The sequence below is a fragment of the Meriones unguiculatus genome, chromosome 3 (assembly GCF_030254825.1).
Source record: "Meriones unguiculatus strain TT.TT164.6M chromosome 3, Bangor_MerUng_6.1, whole genome shotgun sequence".
Lineage (NCBI taxonomy): Eukaryota > Metazoa > Chordata > Mammalia > Rodentia > Muridae > Meriones > Meriones unguiculatus.
The window spans coordinates 40,320,332-40,347,713 of NC_083351.1; the positions used below are offsets into that span (position 1 = coordinate 40,320,332).

General features: G+C 38.5%; 1 long non-coding RNA gene across 1 annotated transcript in view; it reads right to left on the reverse strand.

Moving 5' to 3' along the window:
* Positions 1-16,538, reverse strand: part of LOC132652750 (uncharacterized) — a 64,144-nt gene extending 47,606 nt beyond the window's left edge. Inside the window, exon 1 of the long non-coding RNA XR_009590324.1 lies at positions 16,473-16,538. This is a non-coding gene — a long non-coding RNA (uncharacterized LOC132652750). The remainder of the gene's footprint in view (positions 1-16,472) is intronic.
* Between the last annotated feature and the right edge of the window lie 10,844 nt (positions 16,539-27,382).

Consider the following 27,382-nt stretch of genomic DNA (forward strand, 5'->3'; position numbering starts at 1 on the left):
CACTCTTTCAAATAATGAACAAACTGGGGACCTAGCATTCAAACATGAGCCCAAGAGAACACTTTATATTCAAAACATATCACCCTGTGTACTTTACTTTCAAAGTGATATTCTAATGACACAGTTACAAAAGGTGTGTGTGTGTGTATGTGATAGATAATAATATGATCAAAATAAGATGCCTATAAGTGTGAATTAATAATTCATCTACAGACAGCTATGTCTTTTACAAGTTATAATTTTAAGCTTAATTTTAGAGCAGTTTTGATATGATGTATTTATCTTTATCTGTGGTTGCTTTACTGGAAACATTTACAACTCTTTTATCATTATTTTTCTAGTTGTTTTTCATCCATTATAACTGCATGGAATGTTGACAAATTCATATGAGGTACAAATAAATTAAGCTCTAAAGAAACAGTTTTGGCTATTGGTTTTGTCATTGATTTCATGTTCATTTATATTCCATGCTCATGTGTCAAGATCTATTTTGATTGACATTTTATAATTCATTTCTCATAAATGTATTCAACTAGATTTCAGAACTTTATATTGATTGTAAGGTCTATGACTCAAATAGTAACCCTAAACTAAATTCTGGCAATACATTGAGTAGTGGGAGGATTTATGCTTGGCCTGTGGGTGTTACCTAGTGTTCTGTTTTTACCATGGGTGACCTGCTCCAGGGAGAGGTGTTGGCTCATACCACACACAGCCACTTTACTGAGCACAACCCATCATTATCTTCCACCAGGAATTTGCATTCAGATCGTCTTTCCCTTTACTGTAAATTCAAGATTTACTGTAGGACAATAACTTTAATGTCAATGTTTATTTCATGTGACAGGCACATAAGTGTAAGGAAAATGCTAATAAAAATTCTTTTGTAATATGGCTCAATATATAAAGTTGGACACCATTTGAAAAATTGCAAAATTCAGAACATAAAAATAATTTAGAAAATGTTCAACATTTACCAACTAAAGAAAATTTACCTTATAGAATATAAAGTTTGGGGGGGGCAAGATGGTGGCGCCAGGAGAGCACTGTGTCTGAGAAGCAGGACAGCACTCTTCATGCAGCGACCAGGAGATTGAACTCTGGGCCCTAAAACTACAGCGATCATGTTTCCCAGGTGAGGTGAGGCTCCCACGGCGTGGGAATCTGTGAGTCCACACTCGGGCTACCAAACCAGAACCCAGAAGAGATCCCAGGTAATGCTGGAGGCACACGCCTGTGTGTCCCGATCACTTTCCCAGGCTGACTGGTGAGCACAAGGGTGCCAGAGACTGGGGGTCCCAGTTGCAAGAAAACCCCACGGGGAAAGAAAGTTGCAAGTCTAATCACTTGTCACCCTGTCTTTCCCTGGAAGGTCTCACTCTTGTGCCCCAAAACCCAAGAGGTAATCTGTGGTGGGTGAGTACTGCTCTCCTGGTAACAGCAGGCTCTCTGGGGCACAGCAGTTCCCTGGGTTGGGCCAGTCTGTGGGACTTTTTCCAGGGATATACTGGGTTGCCTAAGTCCGTCCCCTTTGCTTAGTTCCTTGTTCCTGAGCCCCAACCTCAGACCAGCGGGTACCCGCCGCCATCACAACTGAGCTCCTGCCACACGGAGAGCGGCTGGATGCCCAGCTCACCAGTACAGACCAGCTGCATGCCCCAGTGCAAAAGAGACTAGGAATCCCTGTCCAGAAAGGGCTCCATGGGGAAGGAAGAAACCATACTGCTTGGGTCACCTAGGCTTTGCCTTGGCAAAGTCTTTTAGACCGCAGACCTCAGACAGTCAAGTACACCCAGCCATCACAGATCCGGGCCCAAGCAGGGAGCACAGAGTTATTGGGAACCCAGCTCCCACAGACTAGCAGGCAGGCGCAGGCACCTCCAGCCCAGAGACCTGCTTTGTACCAACTACTCCTTACAGACAGAACTGTGTGCCCCAAGACACCAGAGACTTGGAGTCACTGTCTGGAGAAACTCTCACAAGGAACAAGGAACTAAGCAAAGGGGACGGACTTAGGCAACCCAGTATATCCCTGGAAAAAGTCCCACAGACTGGCCCAACCCAGGGAACTGCTGTGCCCCAGAGAGCCTGCTGTTACCAGGAGAGCAGTACTCACCCACCACAGATTACCTCTTGGGTTTTGGGGCACAAAGCCCCAACCTCAGACCTAAAAAAGACCGGGAACCCTGAGATCAACCCCCAGATACTGCTCCAAGGGGCAACCAGTTATCCCTAACAAAACCTACCAAACCATGGGACACACAGTTTACAGCAGCTGATCACTAAATTTACAGCAAGAAACCCAGAAGCAGGGCAGCTGTCTCCAGGAGTTCTCCCAGTGAGAGGAGAGCCCTCTCGACTAATAAGGACCACAGTTACTACCCAGGTCTCTATGCCTGAGGTGAGCTGTAGCAACTCCTGAAAAACACCAGCCATAGAGTGACTATACCCAAAAAGCTGAGAAGTCTTCCTTCAGGAAAAACCATCTTCCTGCCAAAGGGATTCTCTCCACCACAGGAGTCCAGGAACAACCAGAAACTAACCTCAAACACCTAAGATAGCCCAATGGGTAGAGGACAGCATAAAAGTTCAACCAACAAAAGCCAGAGCAATATGGAATCTCCAGAACACAGTTATCCAGGGGCAAATAGCCCTAGACACCCCAGCATAATTGAAATTCAAGAAGATGACCTAACATCTATGCTCATGAAGAAGATAACAGAGGAAACAAATAAAATACGAAAAGAAATAGAGGAAGCTGCAGCCAAACAGTTTGTGGCTTTTAGAGAGGAAATGCTTAAATCACTGAATGAAATAAAAGAAAGAGAGGATTGTTCAAACAGAAAGCTGAAGAAATTGATGGAAAACACGAAAATACAGTCAGACAGCTGAAGGAAACCAACAAAATGGCTCAAAACCTGAAGATAGAATTGGAAAAATTAAAAAAAAAAACACAAATGGAAGAAATTGTGGAGAGAAAGAACTTAGGGAAGAAAGCAGGAACTACAGAGGTTAGCATAACCAATAGGCTACAAGAAATGGAAGAAAGAATCTCAGGTGTGGAAAATACAATGGAAGAAATAGATATATCTGTCAAAGAATATGTTAAATCTAAAAAATTCCTGACACAGACCGTCCGAGAAATTCAAGACAACATAAAAAGACAAAACCTAAGAGTAATAGAAATAGAGGAAAAAAAAGATTCCCTGCACCAAGGCCCAGAAAATATTTTCAACAAAATCATTGAAGAAAATTTCCCCAACTTAAAGGAGAAGCCAATAAGAATACAAGAGGCCTATAGAACACCCAATAAATTAAACCAGAAAAGAAAATCCTCCTGCCACATGATAATCAAAACCATAAGTATACAGAACAAAGAAAAAATATTAAAAGCTGCAAGAGAAAAAGGCCAAGTAACATATAATGGCAAACCCATTAGAATCAGAACTGACTTTTCAACAGAGACTATGAAAGCCAGAAGGGCCTAGACAGATATCATGCAGACCCTAAGAGAACACAGATGTCAGCCCAGGCTACTATACCCAGCAAAACTCTCAGTCCTCATAGATGGAGAAAACAAGATATTTAATGACAAAAACAAATTTCAACAATACCTACAAACAAATCCAGCATTACAGAAGACACTGGAAGGGAAAATACAACCCAAGAAAACTAGCTACATTCAAGAAAACACGGGAAATAAATAACCTCACTACAGTAAAACAAAAAGAAACCAAGCACACAACCATATGACCACAGCCAACATCAAATTCAAAGGATCTAACAGCCACTGGTCATTAATCTCTCTCAACATCAATGGACTTAATTCTCCAATAAAAAGACACAGTCTAACAGAATGGATGCTTAAACAAAACCCAGCAATCTGTTGTATACAAGAAACACACCTAAGTCACAAAGATAGACATTACCTGAGGGTAAAAGGATGGAAGAGAGATTTCCAAGCAAATGGAAGAAAGAAGCAAGCAGGAGTAGCCATTCTAATGTCTGATAAAATAGACTTTCAACCAAAATTAATCAAAAGAGATGGGGAAGGACACTTCATACTCATCAAGAGAAAATTCCATCAAGAAGACATCACAATCCTGAATATCTATGCCCCTAATATAAGGGCACCCACATTTGTGAAAGAAACATTGATAAAACTTAAACCACACATAGATCCCCACACGTTAATAGTGGGAGACTTTAACATCCCACTCTCAACAAAGGACAGGTCAACTAAACAGAAATTAAACAAAGAAACAATATCTCTAACAGAGATCATGAATCAAATGGACCTAACAGACATTTACGTAACCTTACAACAAAACACAAAAGAATTTACCTTCTTCTCAGCACCTCATGGAACCTTCTCCAAAATAGACCATATAGATGGTCACAAAGTGAACCTCAACAGATACAAGAAGATTGAAATAATCCCTTGTATTCTGTCTGATCACCATGGAATAAAGCTGGACCTCAACAACAACAGAAATAACAAAAAGCCTACACACACATGGAAAGTGAACAATTTGCTACTAAATGACAGCTGGATCAGGGCAGAAATAAAGAAATTAAAGTCTTCCTAGAACACAATGAAAACAAAGACACAACATACCTAAACCTGTGGGACACAATGAAAGCAGTGCTAAGAGGAAAGTTCATAGCACTAAGTGCCTTCAAGAAGAAAATCGAGACAGCTCATTCAAGCAACTTAATGACCCACTTAAAAACCCTAGAAAAAGAAGAAGCAGACACACCAAAAAGGAGTAGATGGCTAGAAATAATCAAACTCAGGGCTGAAATCAATCAATTAGAAACAAATAAAACAATTCAAAGAATCAATGAAACCAAGAGCTGGTTCTTTGAGAAGATCAACAAGATAGACAAACCCTTAGCCAAGCTAACTAAAAGGCAGAGAGACACCATCCAAATAAACAAAATCAGAAATGAAACGGGGGACATAATGACAGACATTGAGGAAATCCAAACAATAATTAGGACTTACTTCAAAAGCCTATATGCAACATAATTTGAAAATCTAAATGAAATGGACAATTTTCTTGATCGATTCCACTTACCAAAGCTAAATCAGGACCAGGTAAATCAGTTAAATAGTCCTATATCCCCCAAGGAAATAGAAGCAGTCTTTGAAAGTCTCCCATCCAAAAAAAGCCCAGGACCTGATGGTCTTGGTGCAGAATTCTACCAGACATTCAAAAAAGAGCTAACTCCAATTCTCTTCAAACTATTCTACAAAATAGAAACAGAAGGAACATTACCAAACTCATTCTATAAAGCCACAATCACCTTGGTACCTAACCCTCACAAAGATCCAACAAAAAAAGAGAACTTCAGGCCAATCTTCCTTATGAACATTGACACAAAAATACTCAACAAAATACTGGCAAACTGAATACAAGATCACATCAAAGATATTATCCACCATGACCAAGTAGGCTTCATCCCAGGTATGCAGGGTTGGTTCAATATACGGAAATCCATCAATGTGATCCACCATATTAACAAACTGAAAGAAAAAAAAACACATGGTAATCTCCCTAGATGCTGAAAAAGCATTTGACAAAATCCAACATCCATTCATGTTCAAAGTATTGGAGAGATCAGGGATACAAGGCACGTATCTAAACATAGTAAAGGTGATATAAAGCAAGCCTATAGCCAACATCAAACTGAATGGAGAGAAACTTAAAGCAATCCCACTGAAATCAGGGACAAGACAAGGCTGCCCACTCTCTCCATATCTCTTCAACATAGTTCTGGAAGTCCTGGCTAGAGCAATAAGACAGTTGAAGGAGATAAAGCGTATACAAATTGGAAAGGAAGAGGTCAAATTATCACTATTTGCAGATGATATGATAGTATACGTGAGTGACCCCCAAGACTCTACCAGGGAACTACTACAGCTGATAAATACCTTCAGCAAAGTGGCCAGATACAAAATTAACTCAAAAAAAAAATCAGTAGCCCTCCTGTATACAAAAGACAAAAGGGCTGAGAAAGAAATTAGGGAAACAACACCCTTCAAAATAGTCACAAATGACATAAGGTACCTCAGAGTAACCCTAACCAAGGAAGTCAAAGACTTGTATGAAAAAAATTTCAAGTCTCTGAAGAAAGAATTAGAGGAAGATATCAGACGATGGAAAGATCTCCCATGCTCATGGCTTGGCAAGATTAACATAGTAAAAATGACCATCTCACCAAAAGCAATCTACAGGTTCAATGCAATGCCCATCAAATTACCAACACAATTCTTTATAGACCTGGAAAGAAAAATTCTCAACTTCGTATGGAATAACAAGAAACACAGAATTGCTAAAACAATCCTCTACAATAAAAGATCTTCTGGAGCTATCTCCATCCCTGATCTTAAGTTGTACTATAGAGCAACAATTTTAAAAACTGCATGGTACTGGCATAGAGACAGAATGGTGGATCAATGGAACTGAACAGAGGACCCAGAAATAAACCCACACACACTTATGGATACCTGATCTTTGACAAAGACGCCAAAACCATACAATGGAAAAAAGATAGCATCTTCAACAAATGGTGCTGGTCCAACTGGATGTCTACATGTAGAAAAATGAAAATAGATCCATACTTATTACCCTGCACAAAATTGAAGTCCAAGTGGATCAAAGACCTCAACATAAAGTCAGACACATTAAATCGGCTAGAAAAAAAGTTGGAATACCCAAAACTCATTGGTATAGGAGAAAACTTCCTGAACAGAACACCAACAGCACAGGCTCTAAGAGCAACAATCAATAAATGGGACCTCATGAAACTGACAAGCTCTGTAAAGCAAATGACACCATCATCAAAACAAAGTGACTGCCTACAGATTGGGAAAGAATCTTCACCAACCCTTTATCTGACAGAGGACTCATATCTAGTATATATAAAGAACTAAAGAAGCTGAAAAGTAGCAAACCAAGTAATACACTTAATAAATGGGGAACAGAGCTAAACAGAGAATTCTCAATAGAGGAATATCGAATGGCAGAGAAGCACTTAAAGAAATGCTTGACCTCATTAGCCATTAGGGAAATGTAAATCAAAACAACCCTGAGATTTCACCTTACACCCATCAGAATGGCCAAGATCAAAAACTCAAGTGACAACACATGCTGGAGAGGTTGTGGAAAAAGGGGAACCCTTCTCCACTGCTGGTGGGAATTTAAACTTGTACAACCACTCTGGAAATCAATCTGGCGCTTTTTCAGACAACTAGGAATAGCGCTTCCTCAAGATCCAGCCATACCACTCCTAGGCATATACCCACAAGAGGCTCAAGTACAACCATGTTTGTAGTAGCTTTATTTGTAATAGCCAGAAGCTGGAAACAACCCAGATGCCGTCAACTGAAGAATGGATGCAGAAATTGTGGTACATTTATACAATGGAGTATTACTCAGTAATGAAAAATAAGGAAATCATTAAATTTGCAGGTAGATGGTGGGACTTGGAAAGGATCATCCTGAGTGAGTTGTCCCAGAAGCAAAAAGACATACACGGTATATACTCACTCATATAGACATACAACATAGGAGAAACCTGCTAAAATCTGTGCATCTAAAGAAACTAAGCAAGAGAGAAGACCCTAACTGAAACGCTCAGTCCCCATCCTGAAAGGCAAAGAGGATGGACATCAGAAGAAGAAGAAAACAGGAAACAACCTACGAACCTGCCACAGAGGGCTTCTGAAAGCCTCTGCCCTGCAGACTATCAAAGCAGATGCTGAGCCTGATAGCCAACTGGCGGGCAGAGTGAATGGAATTTTATGTAAGAAGTGGGAAATAGTAAGAGCTGGAGAGGACAGGAACTCTACAAGGAGAGCAACAGACAAGAAAATTTGAACACACGGAACTTCCCAGAGACTCATACTCCAACCAAAGACTATTCATGGAGATAACCTAGAACCCCTGCACAGATGTAGCCCATGGCAGTTCAGTGTCCAAGTGGGTTACATAGTAATGGGAAGAGGGACTGCCTCTGACATAAACTGACTGGCCTGCTCTTTAGTCACCTCCTCCTGAGGGGGAGCAGCCTTACCAGGCCACAGAAGAGGACAATGCTGCCACTCCTGATGAGACCTAATTGACTAGGATTAGAAGGAAGGAGAGGAGAACCTCCCCTATCAGTGGACTTAGGGAAGGGCATGCATGCAGAAAGGGGAGGGAGGGTGGGATTGGGAGGGTAGGAGGGAGGGGCTTATGGGGGGATACAAAATGAATAAAGTGTAATTAATAAAAAAAGTTAAAAAAAGAATATAAAGTTTAAAAATATTAGTATTTCCTGAGAAAGCATTTGCCAAATTGCTTTAACCTGTGTTACTCATACCCCTTTGGGGGTCGAATACCAGATATCCTACATATCTGATATTTCTGTTATGATTCATAACAGTAACAAAATTACAGTTATGTAGTAGCAACAATTTTTTTGTTGTTGTAACAATAATTGTGTTTTTGGGAGTCACCAAATCATGAGGAACTGTAAAGGGCTGAAGCATTAGGAATACTGAGAACCACTGCTTTAAGAAATTCACACAGAGAACTGAACAAATAAATGAAAGAGGCTAACCATAGCCACTAAAAATTTTGACTATGTTTAAACTTATTTAGAAGTTATAAACTAGTAAGATTCTAAACTACTTCAGTTTCTGAAAACAATTCAGAAACATTTAAAATTAATAGAAACAAAGTCATAACTGTGTCATGTTACTTGAAATTTACAAACTAATGGGAAAAAGACTTATTTTTTTTTTTGCTAATATATTTTCCCCAGTTTTGGTTTGTGTATTTCTAGTCACTGAACAGAATAGAGGGACTTATAATTAGAGAATGTTTATAATATACACAATCAATTTGTCGACTGTTTAAATGCTTGGTTTTATGCTATTATTTTTGAAGTTACATTTTTTCCCACTATAACCTTGTAATTGCTCTCTTACTGAGTATGTAAGTATAGTTGGCTTCTCTTACACAGCATAGTATAGTTGTTTTCTCTTTGAGTTGGTTCTTGCAATTGTTCATGAAAAATTTGTCTAACATTTGACTCTGGGTCATATATATGGTCTAGTACATAAATGCAGTCTTTTCATTGGTAGAAATTGTATATAGTCTTTGTTCTGTTCATTATTGTGTATTTTCACTGTAGCTTCAGATTTACTATAGAATTAGAATTTTAAAAAATATTGCACCAAAATAAGTTATAACTTGAAAGAATTACACTTACTTTTCAAAGTTTTTGAACTTTTATTATTTTGGAAATAGTTCAAGGTTCAGGTTTATGCTGCTGTGAAGATAGTATAGATATATCCCATTGTGTCACTAAGTTCATGTTCAACTAAAAATTTTATAAAAATATATCACACATCTGAAAAAAATATAAAAAGTTAGAAAGGTGGAGAGAGAAGAAGACCACTTGTTAACCTGAGACCTAAAGAATAAAAAGTGGTGATCTCTCTGGACTTAGAGCTGAAAAATTTAGCAGTTCATGAATCACAAAGGTGTGATGAAAGATTAGAGCACCAACAAAACCTTGTTCTTTTTAGCTAGAGAATCAATGGAAACTGAGCATAAAAGAAAATCTTTTAGAAAACATCCATTGTACTCAAGCTTGGCCTCAAATCAAATGAGAATCAACTTGATACTTTCCCTATCCATTCCATCAAGTGGGCATGTGTACTTGTCTAATTCTGAAGTAATGACATCCCCAAACATCTCCCAGTACAATGATGGTATGGAAAACCAAAAGTAAGCCCAGCTAGGGTGATTTTAAAAGGAGCACATGCTCAGCTTGGTCTATATGTGGGTCCCCCAACAACTGGAGTGAGGCCCGCTCTGACTATGATACCTTCCTTTGGATCCTGTTCCCCTAACTGGGCTGTCTTGTTGGCCTCGGCCGGAGAGGATGCACCTAGTTCTATAGCAACTCAATGTGCGTGAGTGGGTTGGTACCCATGGGGTCTTTCCTCTTTGAGGAGAAGGAAAGGGGAGAGTGCGGGAGATATGTGCAAGGAAAAGATTTGGAGGAGAAGAGGGGTGGTTCACTCAGGATGTGAAGTGAATAAATAATTAAATTAACTGATGCAAAAACATCCCATATACAAAACACACACACACACACACACACACACACACACACAGAGGAGGCCTATAGATATTCCCAGTGTTCGCTATTGCCACCAGTGATGAAGCATGCTTCATCATAATGCTATTGGACACCATCTAGGCAACGAGAGCTCCTGCCACTGCACTGCTGGGGTGAGGAGTTCCAACGGAAGCTGAGTAGCAAACCTTTCACTTACAATCAGAAGTACATACTCCACTCCCTTACTTCTATGGGGCCCAATAAATTAGCTAGACTTGAAGTTTAAACATGATCTAGAGTCTTATAACATATAATAAAAATACCCAGGGGGTCAACGTGCGAAGAAAAATACAGTCAGTAGATACCAGTATTGGGATGAACAGACGTTAGATTTAGCTATGAATATTTTAAAGCAGCCATGATTTAAAACAAAAAAAGCTTCGATGAACTATTATAAAAACACTTGAAACATGAGCCAATAGAAAGCCAAAGAAATAGTATGTTTCAAAAAAAATCACATGGAAATTTTAGAATCCCCCAAATGCAAACACCAAAACAGAGTTCAAAGAATGGACTCAGCAACAGAAAGGTAACTGAATGATGTCACTCAATTTGAGCAGTAGAGGAGAGTGCAGCAAACTGAGGAAAACTAACCAAGCCTTAGAGCTGTGTGAATAAACAAAAGATTGATATCATAACTTCAGAATTCCGGAAGGAGGAAAGAAAACAAGGTCAAAAAATTCATTTATCAAAATGAATAAATGAATAAAAAAACCAAAAGTCCCTAAATATGGCAAGAGACAAACCACCCACAGACTTAAAAGTGAGAAGCAAGAATATATAAGATAAATTTAAAGAAATGCTTGTTAAGACAGAACAATTAACCTTCTGAGAAAAGAACAGAAAAAAGGATGAAATAACATCCAGATACTTAGATTTGTAAGAAGTGAAAAAGTTCTAAGGGTGAGTTCTAACCTTTAGCACATTCAAGAAGCCAGAATGGGAAAGGTTGTACCATTTTATGAATCAAATGCTTTTCTGAACCTTTGTTGTTTGAGAAAAATTCTATTACTGTAGTCTAGGCTGACTTGAGACTTGAAGTAATCCACCTGCCTTAGGCTTCTGAGTACTGATTGAGCTTACAGGGGTGAGCTACCTCCCTCACCGAACACATTTTTGATGGGTTGTTGACTTGAAACAAAGCCTTGCATGAGCTACATCAGGCTATAACATCAACATTTTAAAATATATTCTTATAATTTTTGTTTATTTGAATCCTTTGCTTGCAAGAACTATTGGGAAGACGAAAGGGGGCTAAACATGGCTGCACCTTTTTGCCTTAACAGATTGTCTATGTGTCTCCTGGGGTGACAATCTGTTTTCTACATGGTAAATTGCAGACTCCTCCTTAAAGGTACTCTTTGAGAACACAGTAATATACACATACACTATTGTACTATTGACATTATCTTCTAATTATTACTTATTTATTTGGTAACAATGATTTCACTAAATTATGTATGTCAAGGACAGTGTGTTTTCCTTTAACTTCATAGGTATGTGGGTATCACAGTTGTACCAACTATTAATTATATTTGTGAAAAATCTATGTATAGGTAAACTTTAAGGAAAATGAATAGGCTGTTTGTGTAAATAGATATATATTTGTCTGCATTCTTGTCAGATTTCCATTACTGTGACAAAGCACGAGAGGCAGGGTTTGTTTCAGCAGACAGTTTAGGAAGTTCGAGTCCATGGCCAGGAGCCTTTACTGATTTTTGGCATGTGGAAGGCAGCAAGCGCATCATGGTGTGGAATTGCTCAGGTCATGTCATTCAAAAAGCAATGATAGACCAGAGCCCTGCAATCCTGGGCTTTGAAGAATACTGACAGTGGTCTAAGGCCTCTGCTTATCTCCACATCTTAAAGCTTCTATAATCTTTTAGGAGCTTGTAACTGAGGGAAAACCTTCATTATATGGGCTTTTGAGGGACATTGTAGATCCACATTATGGTAACTCACAAGACAAAAGCTTCATAAGATACGCTTAGTATTATTTTTAATTCATTAATTTTAATTTAAATAATTTTTGAAAATGTAATATAATTATGTTATTTATCACTTCCCTTTCTTTCCTTCAAGCCCTTCCATATATCCTTCCTTGCTTTTTTTTTCTTCCAAATTCATGGCCTCTTTTGTCATTAATTGTTGCATACACATGTGTGTGTTTCTACGTATATACATATAGCCTGTTCAGTCTGTGCATGCATCATACGTGATGTGTTACTTGTATGTATGTTTTCAGAAATGAGCAATTAAAGATAACTAGTTGGTATACTCTTCCCTGGGGAAGACTATTTCCCCTGATCTCAGTGCAACTCGGTGCACACATTTTTCTTTTGCCATAAAAGTTTTCTTTTCTAGATTCCTGGATTGCTGAACATCTAGCTATTATTCCTTCATTTAAAATACTTTTTCTCCTTCTTTCAGTTTTTTAAAAGTGCTTCATGTAGCCCAGTCTTGCCTCAAACTTTTTATTTATCCGAGGATTACCTTGACTTTCTAATCTCACACTTAATACTTTTCTGAGTGTGCAGATTACAGGCACACACCACCACAGCTCTCTTAAATAGGTTTCATAAGCCATAATAGCAGGTAAAAGTAAAAGAGGCATTTTAAGATTGGTCAAGCTGTGAGTATGAGGAAATTTAAATTATACATTGTAAAAATAATTATGTAATTAGTTTAATTGTAGTATCTAAATCACCAAGCCTCAATAACTGTAAATCAAATGTTTGTTAATTTTATTTCCTAATAGTTTGTTATGTTAACTATAGAACTCACTCATTTTTTTTGGTAATTATATAGGTAAATTGATGTCAAATATTTGGGACTGGAGAGATGGCTTGGTAGTAAAGAACACAAATGCTTTTCCAGAAGACTGTAGCTATGATCTGAGGACTCACATCATGTGTCTCAAAGTAGCTTGCGCTTCCAGCTCCAGAAGATTTAATACCTTTTTCTGGCTTCTTCAGGCACTTGCACTCACATGTACATACCCACACACAAGCCTGTAGATATACACATTTATAGTCTTAAACACCTGTGATGCCTATGAATCACAACAATTACCAGCAGAGCTAGATAGTAATAAAGGTGTAATAGTGGTATTCATACCTTCCTGGTCACCACAGCTCTCTAACTGGAATAAGGCTTATACTCAACAGCAAGAAAATCATGCCCAGGATTGGATATCTAGTTAATTACCTAGGGATAATGAGGCCCTGTATCTCAAAACTTAACACCTCTTTACAAAATCAGGGTAATTCCTTACTATAATCTAATTAGTTATACTTACAGCTACAGAAAAATGTATCTGTCTCTCCTCTTCAAAGCAGTTTCTCTTTTCAACAGACAGAGACCATTACAAAAAACTATAACTGGTCAAAATTCAGAGAACTGATATGGGGTTCTCAGCCCCAACAGATACATCTACAATATAATTTCTGCACCAAGAGCTCGGAGAAACATCATAAAAGGGGGATAAAGATTATAAGAGCTGGAGGATCGGAAAATTAGCTGTGAGATAGCATTTTCTAGAAATGATAGGGTAGTTCTACTCATACCTCAACAATGTGGCTGACCAAACAAGATCTGAACAGTGACAGCACGAATATAAATGTGGAAGGGGCAACTCTCACGAGGCACCTAACTAGTCAAAGGACTACAAAGAACTAATAACTATCGAGAAGCAAATAATTAGATTTCCCTAGCACACATGCACATGCATACATACACCACATCTCTCTGTGTGTTGTAACAATATGTGGTTAATAGTTTTATGTCAGCTTAGCACAAGCTAAAGTCATTTGAGAGGAGGAACCTTGATTAAGAAAATGTCTCCATGAGATCAGGCTATATGCAAGCCTGTAGGCCATTTTTGCAATTAGTGATTGATGGGGAAGGGCCCAGACCATTGTGAGTGTTTCCATCCCTGGGCTGGTGGTCCTGGGTTCTAGAAGAAGGCAGGCTGAGCAAACCATGGGGAGTAAGTCAACAAACAGCATTCCTCCATGGCCTCTGCATCAGTTCCTGCCTCCATATTCCTGCCCTGTTTGAGTTCCTGTCCTTACTTCTTCAGTGATGAACAGTGGCTACAGAAGTGTAAGCTGAGATAAACCCTTTGATCCTCATGTTTCTTTGGTCATGAGATTTTGTCACAGCAATAGCGCCTCAATCTAAGACAAATAATAAAATAATAAGAGGCCATGGGACTTGAAAGAAAGTAAATTGGGATATAGAAGGGATAGGAGAGAGGAAACATAGGAAAGTTTGGAAGAAAAGGGGGAAGAAAATGTTGTAATTATGTTTTAAATTGAAAATATGACTTTTTTTAGTTTTTAAAACTTTTTATTGGTTCCTTACAAATTTCGCATCATGCACCCAAACCCACTCATCTCTCCCTCCCTCTGGTCCCGCCCTCCCCTCTAAAACCCGTCCTATCAACGAAGTAAAAATAAAAATCTCATTGTGGAAGCTGCGCTGTGCCCCACAGTGCACCCCTGGTGCATGCTTCTTCGTTTGCAAATGTTTACCACAATGACTTATTGGCTTGGCGCAAGATCTTGGCTTCTGCCACTCTTTCAGTACTGGGACCTCACTGGGACTCCTCTAGGACATCCAGCTGCTACTTTGTGTCATGGAGATCCGGAAGCCTTGGGTCTATAGGCTTTCACACACTCCAGCAGTTCATCCACGGGGTAGAAGTTGGGGTGGGCCCTTTCAAAGCCCTGGATCTTGGCCTGAGGGTTATCCGAACCAGTCAGGCAGAATGCTTTCCTGCTCTCACGTCCTTGGAGCTGGCTCACCAACAACCCCTGAAACCAGAGCCACATCTACCTTTCTTCAAAGGTGAGGTACAGGGCCCACTCTACGGAGGCCTGCAGCTGATGAGGGACGTGGCCGGTTCTCCCACTCTCAAGACCCTGGAGCCAGCTCTCCCTCCTGACACAGATGATGGCAAGGGACCAGGGAGGAAGAAAAGAATGATGCAATTATGTTTTTTTTTTTTTTAAAAAAGAAAATATGACTATTAAAAAGTGTTTTGAATATGTTTAAAATATTTAAAGTGTCAAAATCTGGAATTAATGATTTGGATTAAAGGATTTTCAAACTTTCTCTTAATGTGTAAGTGTAGGTTAGTGTGTGTGTGTTTTAATGTAATTTTACTGAGATGTAATTCACACACCATATAATTCATTCAGCTAAATGCATAATTCAATGTTTTGTTATAATTGGTTTCTCTCATGTAGTGTAATGTTTTCAAGGCTCATTCACAGTGTCACATGTACAAGAACATCATTTTGAACTAAGTCCTAAGGAGCAATGTATTTTAGCAAAGCTGAAACATTTTTTATTTTCCATTTAAATAATTTTTATTATTAATGTACATTAGTTATATAAATTATTTTCTTTGAAACTTTTTTATATTAATTACATCTTATTTACTTTGTATTCCAACTGTAGTCCTCTCCCTCATTCCCTCCCAATCCTACCCTCCCTCCTTCATCTCCTTCCTGCCCTCTCTAAGTCCACTGACGGGGGAGGGCCTCCTCCCCTTCCATCTGATCCTAGTTTATCAGGTCTCTTCAGGACTGGCTACAATGTCCTCCTCTGTGGCCTAGCAGGGCTGCTCCTCCCTCGGGGAGGGGAAGGGGCAAAAGAGCCAGCTGTTGAGTTCATGTCAGAGATAGTCTCTGGTCCCCTAACTAGGACACCCACTTGGATACTGAGCTGTGATGGGCTACAACTGGGCAGGGGTTCTAGGTTATATACATTCATGGTCCTTGATTGGAGAAACAGTTTCAGAAAAGATCCCTGTGCCCAGATATAGTTGGTCTTTGTGGAGTTCCTGTCCTCTCCAGGTCATACTAACTCCCCCTTCTTTCATATGATTCCATGCGCTCTGCCCAAGGTTTCCTTATGAGTCGCAGCTGAAATATTTAGAGGATAAAAAAATGTCCAAGAGTAGTACCATTAACTGTGGTCAACATACTTTTATGATTTGTAAGTAAATTTGTGATCCCAAAACTTAATATGTTTTTGAGATACAGCATCTTGCTATGTAAACAAGGCTGACCTTTCAATTTTGCCCCAGCTTTCTGAATGCTGGACTTGCAGGAGACTGCTTTTATAAACAGCTAGCAAGTTAACACTTTTACTAAGTTTATGCACTAATGGCAACCAAGAAACTGTTCTTTATTCTAGAACAATATTTGATCCACCAGAACAAAATTGACAAAACTTGCCAATCAAAGAACCAAAAGACATAAGGATAAATGAAAACTTACCAAAACACACCCAAAAGTGTTCTAATGTCTACTTTCACAAGTGGCCTGCCAGAAAACCAATTTGTCCTGATGGATACTGTGAAGAGAACCAGAATTTTCACAGTAAGGCTCCTGTGCCTGGATAGCCATTATATATATATATGTTTTTCCATTTCACACTCTCTGGGAACACGAAGAGCAAAGCCAGCTGTGTGGAATAGAGGAACCACTGTGAGGTCAGCAAAATGCAATTCAGCTTAAGCAAATAGCCTTCCAAATGATGTGCAGGGTCTTCTTAAACAGGTCTCTATTATAACAGTGGCCCTTTCTTGGGAAAATCAAGGCTCTGTGTGTGTGTGTGTGTGTGTGTGTGTGTGTGTGTGTGTTTAAGGAAACAGAAGCCACTAAAATAAATCTTGACAGAAGGCTGACTGGCTCCAATTATTCTGTCATTTTACCCGAGATGTAGTTTTCTTTTTCGAAGCAGTGCTGGGGCCTCTTTCCTGCGAGCTCCTTGAATGATTAGGTTAGCCTTTGTTATTTGCTTCGGTTAAGAGTTGCCGTTAAGCTTAAAAGGTATGCAAATTTGCATGTGTAGTCAGTGACTTTTGTCAAGAATGCTTTCAAAATGCATTTACACCCTGGGAATACTAAGAATAGTAAGAAAGGAAAGAGTTTTAGAGCATTATAACATCTATTTCTTCCTTAGCAAAAAGTTTGTACAGTGGGAATTACTAAATGCCCTGGTTTTATAAAACCTAGATTTAAACAGCTTCAACTTCAGAGTAGTTGCCTTAAAACTGTATAAAGTTTAAGAACTGCAAATAATCATGTTTTAAAAATAATTCTTTTATTAATTTGTTGAGATTTTCTTTTTTTAATTTTAATTTTTTAATGTTAATCACAGGTTATTTACTTTGTATCCCAGCCATAGCCCCTTCCCTCATTTCCTCCCAATCCCACCCTCCCACCCTCATTTCCTCCCTACCCCTTTCCAAGTCCACTGCTAGAGGAGGTCCTCCTCCCCTTCCATCTGACCCTAGCTTATCAGGTATCTTCAGGACTGGCTGCATTGCCCTCCTCTGTGGCCTAGGAAGACTGTTCCTCCCTCAGGGAATGGAGGAGGTAAAAGAGCCAGTCATTGGGTTCATGTCAGAAATAGTTCCTGTTCCTCTTATTAGGGAAACCTACTTGGATACTGAGCTACTATGGGCTACATCCAAGCAGGGGTTCTAGGCTATATCCATACCTGGTCCTTAGTTGGAGGAACAGTCTCATAGAGGACTCCCGTGCTCTGGTATATTTTGTTGTCCTTGTGGAGCTCCTGTCCTCTCCTGGTCACTGATCATATTCACACTCCCTCTTATAATTCCCCAGTGATTCATTCTTCTGCTCTCAACTCACTTCCCCAAATTAGAGATTTCCTCTTTCTTGTTTATAAATTTAATGAGTCCAATTTGTTTTGCCCAACTACTCCTGAGAGTGGGGCATGCCCTTGGGTGGGGTTGATTTACTAGAGATCTCACCATTGAAGAAAAATGACTCTCTCCACAACTATTAAATTCCAGCTTCTCAGCTAGTGGTTGGATTTCATGCCCACCTTCACCACTGCATCTTGAAATTTTTGTCTAGCTTGGTCAAGAACCCAGGCCTTGTGCATTCTGCCACAAGAGATGTGATTTCATGTATAAAACTGCCCTGCTGTGTACAGAAAACACTATTTACTTTAAATTATCCACCTGCTTCTTACCTTTACACTCTTCACCCTCTTTCTTGAACATCATTGAGCATTGGTGAATAGTGTTATGTATGTCTTCTTTTGGACTGAATCCTATATGGTTTCATATCCTTTGTACACAGACAGTTGAGGGAGTCTTGTGTTAATTGCCATCAACTACGGATGAGGGTTGAGAGATACACTGACCTATTGCTATAGCAATGCCATTAAAAGTTCTTTTAATGCTATATTCATTTAGCAGAACAATAGTGTTATATTCTACATTAAGGCCTGTTACCTATGTAGTACCAGGTTCTTAATTTTGGTTACAGTGTCAGGTATGGGTTCCAACTAATTCAGTGGGCCTTAGATCCAATCAGAAAGTATATGGCTACTCTCACAACACTGGTGTCATTTCTGCACCATTGAATATACCATGTAAGGCCATTGTTATAGCTTGCAGGTTTCATAAATGGATGAGGTCAATGGTTATTTTTTCCCTTTGGCAGTGTGCATAACGTCTTTCAGCACTACAAAAGCTAGCCAGTAGGGACAGAGCTTCCAGGTGAACGCCAGCTCAAATTCTTCGCTCTCCAGATCAAGCAGGTTGTGATTTTAGCAGTAGGATATTACCATCATGTTACGAAGGGGCACTCAGGAGCATTGGCAATAGGCTTTAATGTTTGAGATCCAACTGACCAACAACTCAAAAAGAGGTAACCCATTCCTTGTACTGGACTTTTTATTTCCCAGCACTTTGGATATTGTCTCTCTTATGGGCAATTACATTTAAACTTGTTTTATATGTGCATATGTACATGTTTTAGGAGGCTTCTAGAGTTGTAGTAGATTTTCTTATGGATTTTAAACAGGTATTTGGTGTTGCTTATCCCTGCCTACATTCCCTTTTCTGCTTTGACCACCCTTACCTCACTTAATCCTTTCTGTTTTGTTATTTCTCCTTCCCCCTTAGTACTGTATTCTTGTCCCTCCCTTGAAAGAACCCCTGGTCCTCCATGTGTCTATTGCTTTCTTAACTTGTTCTTTAGAATCTGGGTAGTCTAAAGAAAGCACAAATATCTAAAGTTTCCAGGCTAATATTCACAGCTGAGAGAAAACATGCAGTGGTGTTTGTTTGTTTGTTTGTTTTTTGGCTCTGGTTTAATTCACTCAGGAGGATTGCTTCAAGCTTCTTCTATTTCACTACCATTTAGATTCATTTGTTTTATGATATTGGTATTTTATCTGTATGCATGTATGTATGCCAAGTACATGGCCACAAACATCAGAAGAATGCATCAGATCTCCTGGAACTGTTGTTATAAATGATGTGATCCATCACATGGTGATAAGAACTGAACCTGGGTTCTCTTCAAGGACAGAAAATGCCATGAAGGCAGGTCTCTAGGCCATAATTTCATTTTTAAGAGCTGAATAATATTTCACTGTGTAAATGTGCCACATTTTAATTAACATGAATTCATAGATGCCTAGGCTCTATCAATATTTTTGCAACTATAAATAAAGCAGCCATCGGCACATGAGTGCAATAATCCCAAGATTTAGATTCCTTTGGGTGTATGCCAGAGAGTGATCCAGCTGGACTGTGTGGTAGATATATTGCTAGCTTTTATGAGGATCTCCACACTGATTTCAATACAGGTTGCACCAGTGAAAAAGTTTTCTCCTTTCTGCACAACCATACTGGAACCTCCCATGCTCATGGATTAGTAAAATTAATACTGTGCACATGGCCATCTTACCAAAAGCAGATTATAGATTCAACCCAGTCCCATCACAATCACCATAAAAATGCAATTCTTCACAGAAATTGAAAAAAAAAGAAAGACAATCTCAAATTTCATATAGAAACATAAAGCACTTTGAATAGTGAAAATAATCCTAAGCAAGAAAATAACCACCTCTGATTTTAAGTTATACTATAAAGCTATATAATTCAAAGAGCATGGCACCAACATAAAAGCCGACACATTAATCATTAAAATAAAATCAAGGATCTATGGCCACCTAATTTTTGGCAAAGAAAGACAAATACACACTGGAGAAAGGACAACATCTTCAACAAAAGGCACTGGTCAAACTGGATAGGGTTATGTTATAGAATGAAATTAGATCTTTGTCTCTCATCCTTCACAAAACTTAATTCCAAATACACCAAAGACCTTGACATATGACTTTGATAGATACTTTTGATCTGAAAGGAAGAAAGTAGAGAGAGAGCACTTGAAATTTTAGATATAAAAGGACTTTTTTTAACAGGGCTCCTGTAGCACAGGCACTATGACCAACAATGGATAAAATTAACAACATGAACATAAAGTTTCTGCACAGAAAAGGACAGCATGATTTGAGTCAAGAGGCAGCTTGTAGAATAAGAAAAATATCCCTAAGAGCTATATATCAAATAGAGGGTAAGAAACTAGAATATGTAAAAGAAAAAACAAACAAACTAAATATCAATAATATAAGCTAAAATTAGCCATGAAGCTAAACTGAATTCTCAAAAGATGAGAACTGGTCAATCAACAAACAAACAAACAAACAAACAGAAAAAATAAATAAGAAACATTGTAAAAATTCCATCATCCTTTGTCAAGGACATACAAAATAAAACTGCTTTCAAATTTTGTTTTATCGAAATCAATATGGGAAAGATTAAAAAAAATCAACATGTCTAGCATTTTGCCTTTCAAAACTAACAAAAACCAAATTAAAACAATTTTTTATCTTCTTTAGGTGTATAGATTTCATTATGTTTATTATGTCTTATGCATCTATATAAGTGAGTATCTACCATGTGTGTCTTTCTCCTTCTGGGATGCTTCACTCAGAATGATCTTTTCTAGATCCCACAATTTGCCTGCAAATTTCATGATTTCCTCATTTTCAATTGCTGAGTAGTATTCCATTGGGTAAAAATACCACAATTTCTGTATCTATTTCTCCGTTGATGGACATCTGGGTTGTTTCCAGGTTCTGGCTATTACGAATAAAGCTGCTACAAACATGGTTGAGAAAAGTTCCTTGTTGTGTACTTCAGCACCAAGAAAGAGGACATGGGGTAAGATGATCAACCTTCACTTAGAAAGACAAATGGGATGTGCATTGGACATAGGAGAAAATAAATAACAGGACAGGAGCCTACCACAGAGGACCTCTGACTAGACTCTACCTAGCAGTGTATCAAAGCAGATACTAAGACTCATAACCAAACCTTCAGCAGAGTGCAGGGAATCATATGAAAGAAGAGGGAGTTAGTATGATGTGGAGAGGATAGGAGCTCCACAAGGACCAAATATATCTGGGCACAGGGGTCTTTTCTGAGACTGACACTCCACCAAGGACCATGTACAGATATAACCTAGAACCTCTGTTCGAATGTAGCCTGTGGTATTGGTTTTCCATAGTAAAGGGAGCAGGGACTATTTCTGACTGGAACTCAATGGCTGGCTCTTTGACTTCCCCACCCTCCAAGGGAGGAGCAATCCTGACAGGCCACAGAGAAGGACTTTGCAGCCAGTCCTGAAGATACCTGATAAAACAGGGTCAGATGAAAGGGGAGGAGATGAGGGAGGGAGGGTGGGATTGGGAGGGAATAAAGGAGCAGAATATAGCTGGGATACAGAGTTAATAAAATGTAACTAATAATAAAAATAAAAATAAAAAATAAAAAATGTTAAAGTCCTTATTTTGAATTTTTCATGGTCACATTTTAATATTTAGATGGCAGGAATCTAAGTGTAAAGAAAAAGTTGAAACTACCTTAATTTAATCTGTTGGTCTTCCTAAAGACATGATATTACTGCAGCCATTGAAAATTTATAGAAGAAATGGATAAATTAATATCTTGACTATATTTTAGATATTTTTTGGAATATTTCTTAATTAATTCATATTTATATTATTTCAATAATCATATTTTAAATCTCATAATACAAGGTATTAGCCATTAAATAATCTCATCCTTAAATACCTTAAAATTACAATGAGAAATTATATTTAAATATTGCATTTTTATTATTTTTGTGTATTTTAAACATATATAATATATGTTGATCATATCTACCTTCTCTCTTTTCTCTCGATTCCTCTTAGACACATGTATCATGTCCTTCTTTTAACTTCACATTCTCTTCCTTTTCTTTTATATTTCTTTTGAAGAAAAAAAAAATCAAGAGGGTCTATTAGTGCTTCCAATGATTGTTGAACTATTAGAGTATGGTCATCTTACCAGGTGCCATACTTCTGAAGAAAACAGACTTTCCCTCGCCTAGCAGCTCCCAAACAACTCTTCAGGTTACTTTGGAGTAGAGATTCAGGAGTCTCTCTCCAATCCGTGATAGAAGCTCACAGGCTTGATCTTAAACAGGTCTGTGCAGCCAACAACAGCTGCTGTGAGTTTGCAAGCATAAAGGCCCTCTCAAGTTTACTGTTTTATAGCAGTATTTCTTTTTTTAATGTTTTTTACTTATTTTTTATATTAATCACAGGTTATTTACTTTGTATCCCAGCTGTAGCCCCCTCCTTCATTCCCTCCCAATCCCACTCTCCCTCCCTTATCTTCTTCCTGCCCCTTTCCAAGTCCACTAACAGGGGAGAATCTCCTCCCCTTCCATCTGACCCTAGCTTTTCAAGTCTCTTCAGGACTGGCTGCAATGTCCTCCACTGTGGCCTAGCAAGGCTGCTTCTCCCTCTAGAGTGGGGTGGGGGTGGTGGAAGAGCTCGGCTTTGAGTTCTTGTCAGAAATAGTCCCTGTTCCCCTTATTAGAGAGTCCATTTGGACACTGAGCTACCATGGGATATATCTGAGCAGGGGTTCTAGATTATATCAATACATGGTCCTTGGTTGGAGAGACAGTCTCATGAAAGACCCTTGTGCCCAGATATATTTGGTCCTTGTGGAGCTCCTGTACTCTCCAGGTCTTACTAACTCCCCCTTGTTTCATATGATTCCCTGAACTCTGCCGAAGTTTTGGTTATGAGACTTAGTTATGAGACTTTGATACACTGCTGGGTAGAGTCTTTCAGAGGCCCTCTGTGGTAGGTTCCTGTCCTGTTACTTGTTTTCTCCTACTTCCAATGTCTATCCCATTTGTCTTTCTAACTGAGGATTAGTCATCTTACCCCAAGTCCTCTTTCTTGTTTATCTTCTTTAGGTATCTAGATTTCAGTATATTTATCCTATCTTATAGGTCTATATGAGTGAATATATACCATGTGTGTCTTTCTGCTTTTGGGATACTTCACTCAGGATGATCGTTTTTAGGTCCCACCATTTGCCTGCAAATTTCACGTTTTCCTCATTTTTAATTGCTGAATAGTATTCCATTGTGTAAAAGTACCACAATTTCTGTATCCATTCCTCAACTGAGGGACATCTGGGTTGTTTCCAGGTTCTGGCTATTACGAATAAAGCTGCTATAAACATGGTTGAGAAAATGTCCTTGTTGTGTACTTGAGCATCGTTTAGATATATGCCTAGGAGTGATATAGCTGGATCTTGAGGAATCACTATTCCTAATTGTCTGAGAAAGCGCCAGATTGATTTCCAAAGTGGTTGTACAAGTTTGCATTCCCACCAGCAATGGAGGAGGGTTCCCCTTTCTCCACATCATTTCCAGCATGTGTTGTCACTTGAATTTTTTATTTTAGCCATTTTGATGGGTGTAAGGTGAAATCTCAGGGTCGTTTTTATTTACATCTCCCTAATGGCTAAGGACGTCGAGCATTTCTTTAAGTGTTTTTCTGCCATCTTACAGTCCTCTACAGAGAATTCTCTGTTTAACTCTGTGCCCCATTTTTTAAATTTGATTACTTGATTTGTTGATGTTTAAATTCATGAGTTCTTTATATATACTGGATATTAGCCCTCTGTCAGATGTAGGGTTGGTGAAGATCCTTTCCCAGTTTGTAGGCTGTTGTTTTGTTTTTATGACAGTGTCTTTTGCTTTACAGAATCTTTTCAGTTTCATGAGGTCCCATTTATTTATTGTTGATCTTAGAGCCTGTGCTGTTGGTGTTCTGTTCAAGAAGTAGTCTCCTGTGCCAATGAGTTCTAGGGTCTTCCCTACTTTTTCTTCTAACCGATTTAATGTGTCTGGTTTTACGTTGAGGTCTTTGAGCCACTTGGACTTTAGTTTTGTGCAGGGTGATAAATATGGATCTAGTTTCATTTTTCTGCACATAGACATCCAGTTGGACCAACACCATTTGTTGAAAATGCTGTCTTTTTTTTCCCATTGAATGGTTTTGGCTTCTTTGTCAAAAATCAAGTATTCAAAGATGTGCGGGTTTGTTTCTGGGTCTTCTATTCAGTTCCATTGATCCTCCTTTCTGTTTCTATGCCAATACCATACAGTTTTTATTAGTATTGTTCTGTAGTACAGCTTGAGATCAGGGCTGGAGATACCTCCAGATGAGCAGTATTTCTAAGCATTTGCCTCCCACGATCTCCTTTGACTTTATTCAGAGTCTTGCAGTGATTGGTAATGACACAGACATGCCATTTATAGATGATGATGACTCTATAGAAACATTATTTGTGCTTTGAGTTATTGTGAGTCACAGTGTTAACTACCATCCACTGCAAAAACAACAACAACAACAACAACAACAGCAAAACCCAGAAACCTTTCCTGATGACGATTGAGAGTTAGTAATCTCTGGATATGAAGATAAATGTTTTGAAGGTAGCTTCACACGATGTCCATTTAGCAAAAATAATAGTAGTAGGTTCTCTCCAAGGGCTTATGAGCTTCTCAGTTATTGGTCCTTGGCAAGATTTATACTAGCAGGCATGACATTCTTTTGCTGAACAGTCTTAAGGCCAGGCAGAAAGCAGTTGTTACCCTACAATATCTATCATGCTAACGCACTAATGGGCATGTCTTGTTGGTCCAGTGTTTGTTGTAATTCTTAGGGTTCGTAGATGTTTTTTTGACTTTTCTCTCTATCATCTGGTATTATGAAAGCTGCAAATAAGGAGAAAGTTTCCAAATCACTACCAGCTTGATTTCTTCATGTCCTGTGACTAAAGTACATGGTAATTTTTAGCAATAAAGCTGTTCCATAAGTGCTGGTGGAAAATCAAGAGTAACAGCAATTATTTTTTTTTGGGGGGGATCTATGGAACTCTCTTGATCTATAATTTGAAGGAAAGAAGTACCTCATGCCTGTTACTGGGTTCATTATTTGACAACAGCATGTGGATTCTGGAAAGAACATTATCTCCATGTATGGTAACCCATTTAAACTCCTTTATAGGAAAAAAAAAACATACATTACAACTATCATGTTTGAGATGTATCACTTTAAGTAAAAAATACATACAGAGGAAGATTATAAAATAATAGGTCTCCATAAGACATTTTCAATCATCTCTGTGTCAGTCATCCTTTCCCCTATTTTTTCATCTACTCTGTTCTTCTATATATACACATACCCCATTTTTTCTTTTTTTCTCCAGAAATGAGGCTAGTGGTCTCTGTACAATACTTGCTACTCCCTTATTCTTTCCTTTTGGAATGGGAATATTTATTCTTTTTATTGTGTATTGGAAATATGTTACTTGCCTTTGATTTCATAGGGGCTCACAGTTGTTATATTTCCTCCAATCTCAGATTAGACTGTGATTTTTTTTTAAGAGAGTTTTGGATTCTCAAAGGCTATGGGTAAGTTTGAAGTGATATTTTATGCGTTTTGCAATATGAGATCGCCACAAGCTTGTGAGGTTGTGGGGCAGAAGGTCATGGTTTAAAAGAGATGTATTTTAGTGTCTAGTTGGCTAGAGGTAGACTGCAACAATTTAGAATCAAAACTAGGATTTAGGATCACCATGAAAACAAAATTACATGTATGTGAGAAAGAGTCTAGAGTAAGTTACTTAGTATAAGAAGATCCCTGCCACCCCAATGTGAGTGGCACCCTGCGGTGGCCTAGAGTCTTTGGCTGAATAATGGAGAAAGGAGCATTGCATCAGTATTCATCACTGCTTCCTGGCTGTGATGCAATGGTGATCAGCTGCCCCAGGCTCCTGCCGTCATGGCTTTCTTACCAGGATGGATTGTGTCCTCTGGAATTATAAGATAAAGTAATCCCTTCCTCCCTTGTGATGCCTTTGTCAGGTATTTTATCACAGCCACAAAATAGTAATTAGTAGAGAAACAAACTCGGATGTTAACTTCATGATGTTTGTGGAATCGGTGTTGCCTCTCATGTGTTAGATGCTCTGCAGAAAGTAGCAACTTGGGAAAATAGCTAAGATGTATGTCTGTGTTCTAGAAGTTCATTTATTAGGGAAGACAGACGTTTTAATAAAAGATTATACTCTGTGATAACCTTAAGTTAACTTTATTCAGTGATCACATAATGATCAGGGTATGAAACAATTATCAGTGCAAGAATGTTAAGCCAAGGAGGCAGGTCTATCCTAAGGATTAGCATAGTATCAGTTTGTCAGGGAGAGAAGAAGAGCAAGAGAGAAGATACAAGGCTGCTCCTTTTCTGTATGCAAAAGCAAGCTGCATAAAACACTGTGATATGCTCTGGGATTCAGGGAATTACAACCATCATGTCTGAGATGTATCACTTTAAGTAAAAATAAGAGAAGTTTCATATGCTGAAGTCATTAATCTGGCACCTTTCAAAACAGTGCAGGCTAACATAGTCTATTTTTTAAATGCCCGTAGCATTATATCCTATAAAAACACATAGATTTCCTCTAATGGATTTTTGTGACATATGAAAAAAATTATTTTTACTGTGATTTTAAAAGTGTTCTAAAAGTATGTTTTACATTTACAAATGTGTAGTTTAGAACACAAGCTATACACCTTACAAATCTTAGGCACCTCACTTAACAACTGTGTGGCCATGGGTATGTTGCTAACTTTTAACCAAATGTGAACTGAGGATTCCCATCAGTCCTGTCCTGAGGAGAGCCACACTGAAGATGCTACACACCCTGCAGGAATCATCTTTTTATAATAGTATGTGTCCTTTGATTTTATTAATCTACAGGCTACACTCAAGTGAATTTTCTGACCATTCCTCTGAAACACAGGTGCTTACAAAAGTATACATTGGCATTTTTTTTACTTCTTACATAAATAAGCAACTAACAATTGTACAATATTTTGTTTCTTCCTAAATAATGTTAGGCATATTTGGGCTTCATTATAGGTTGAATCACTTA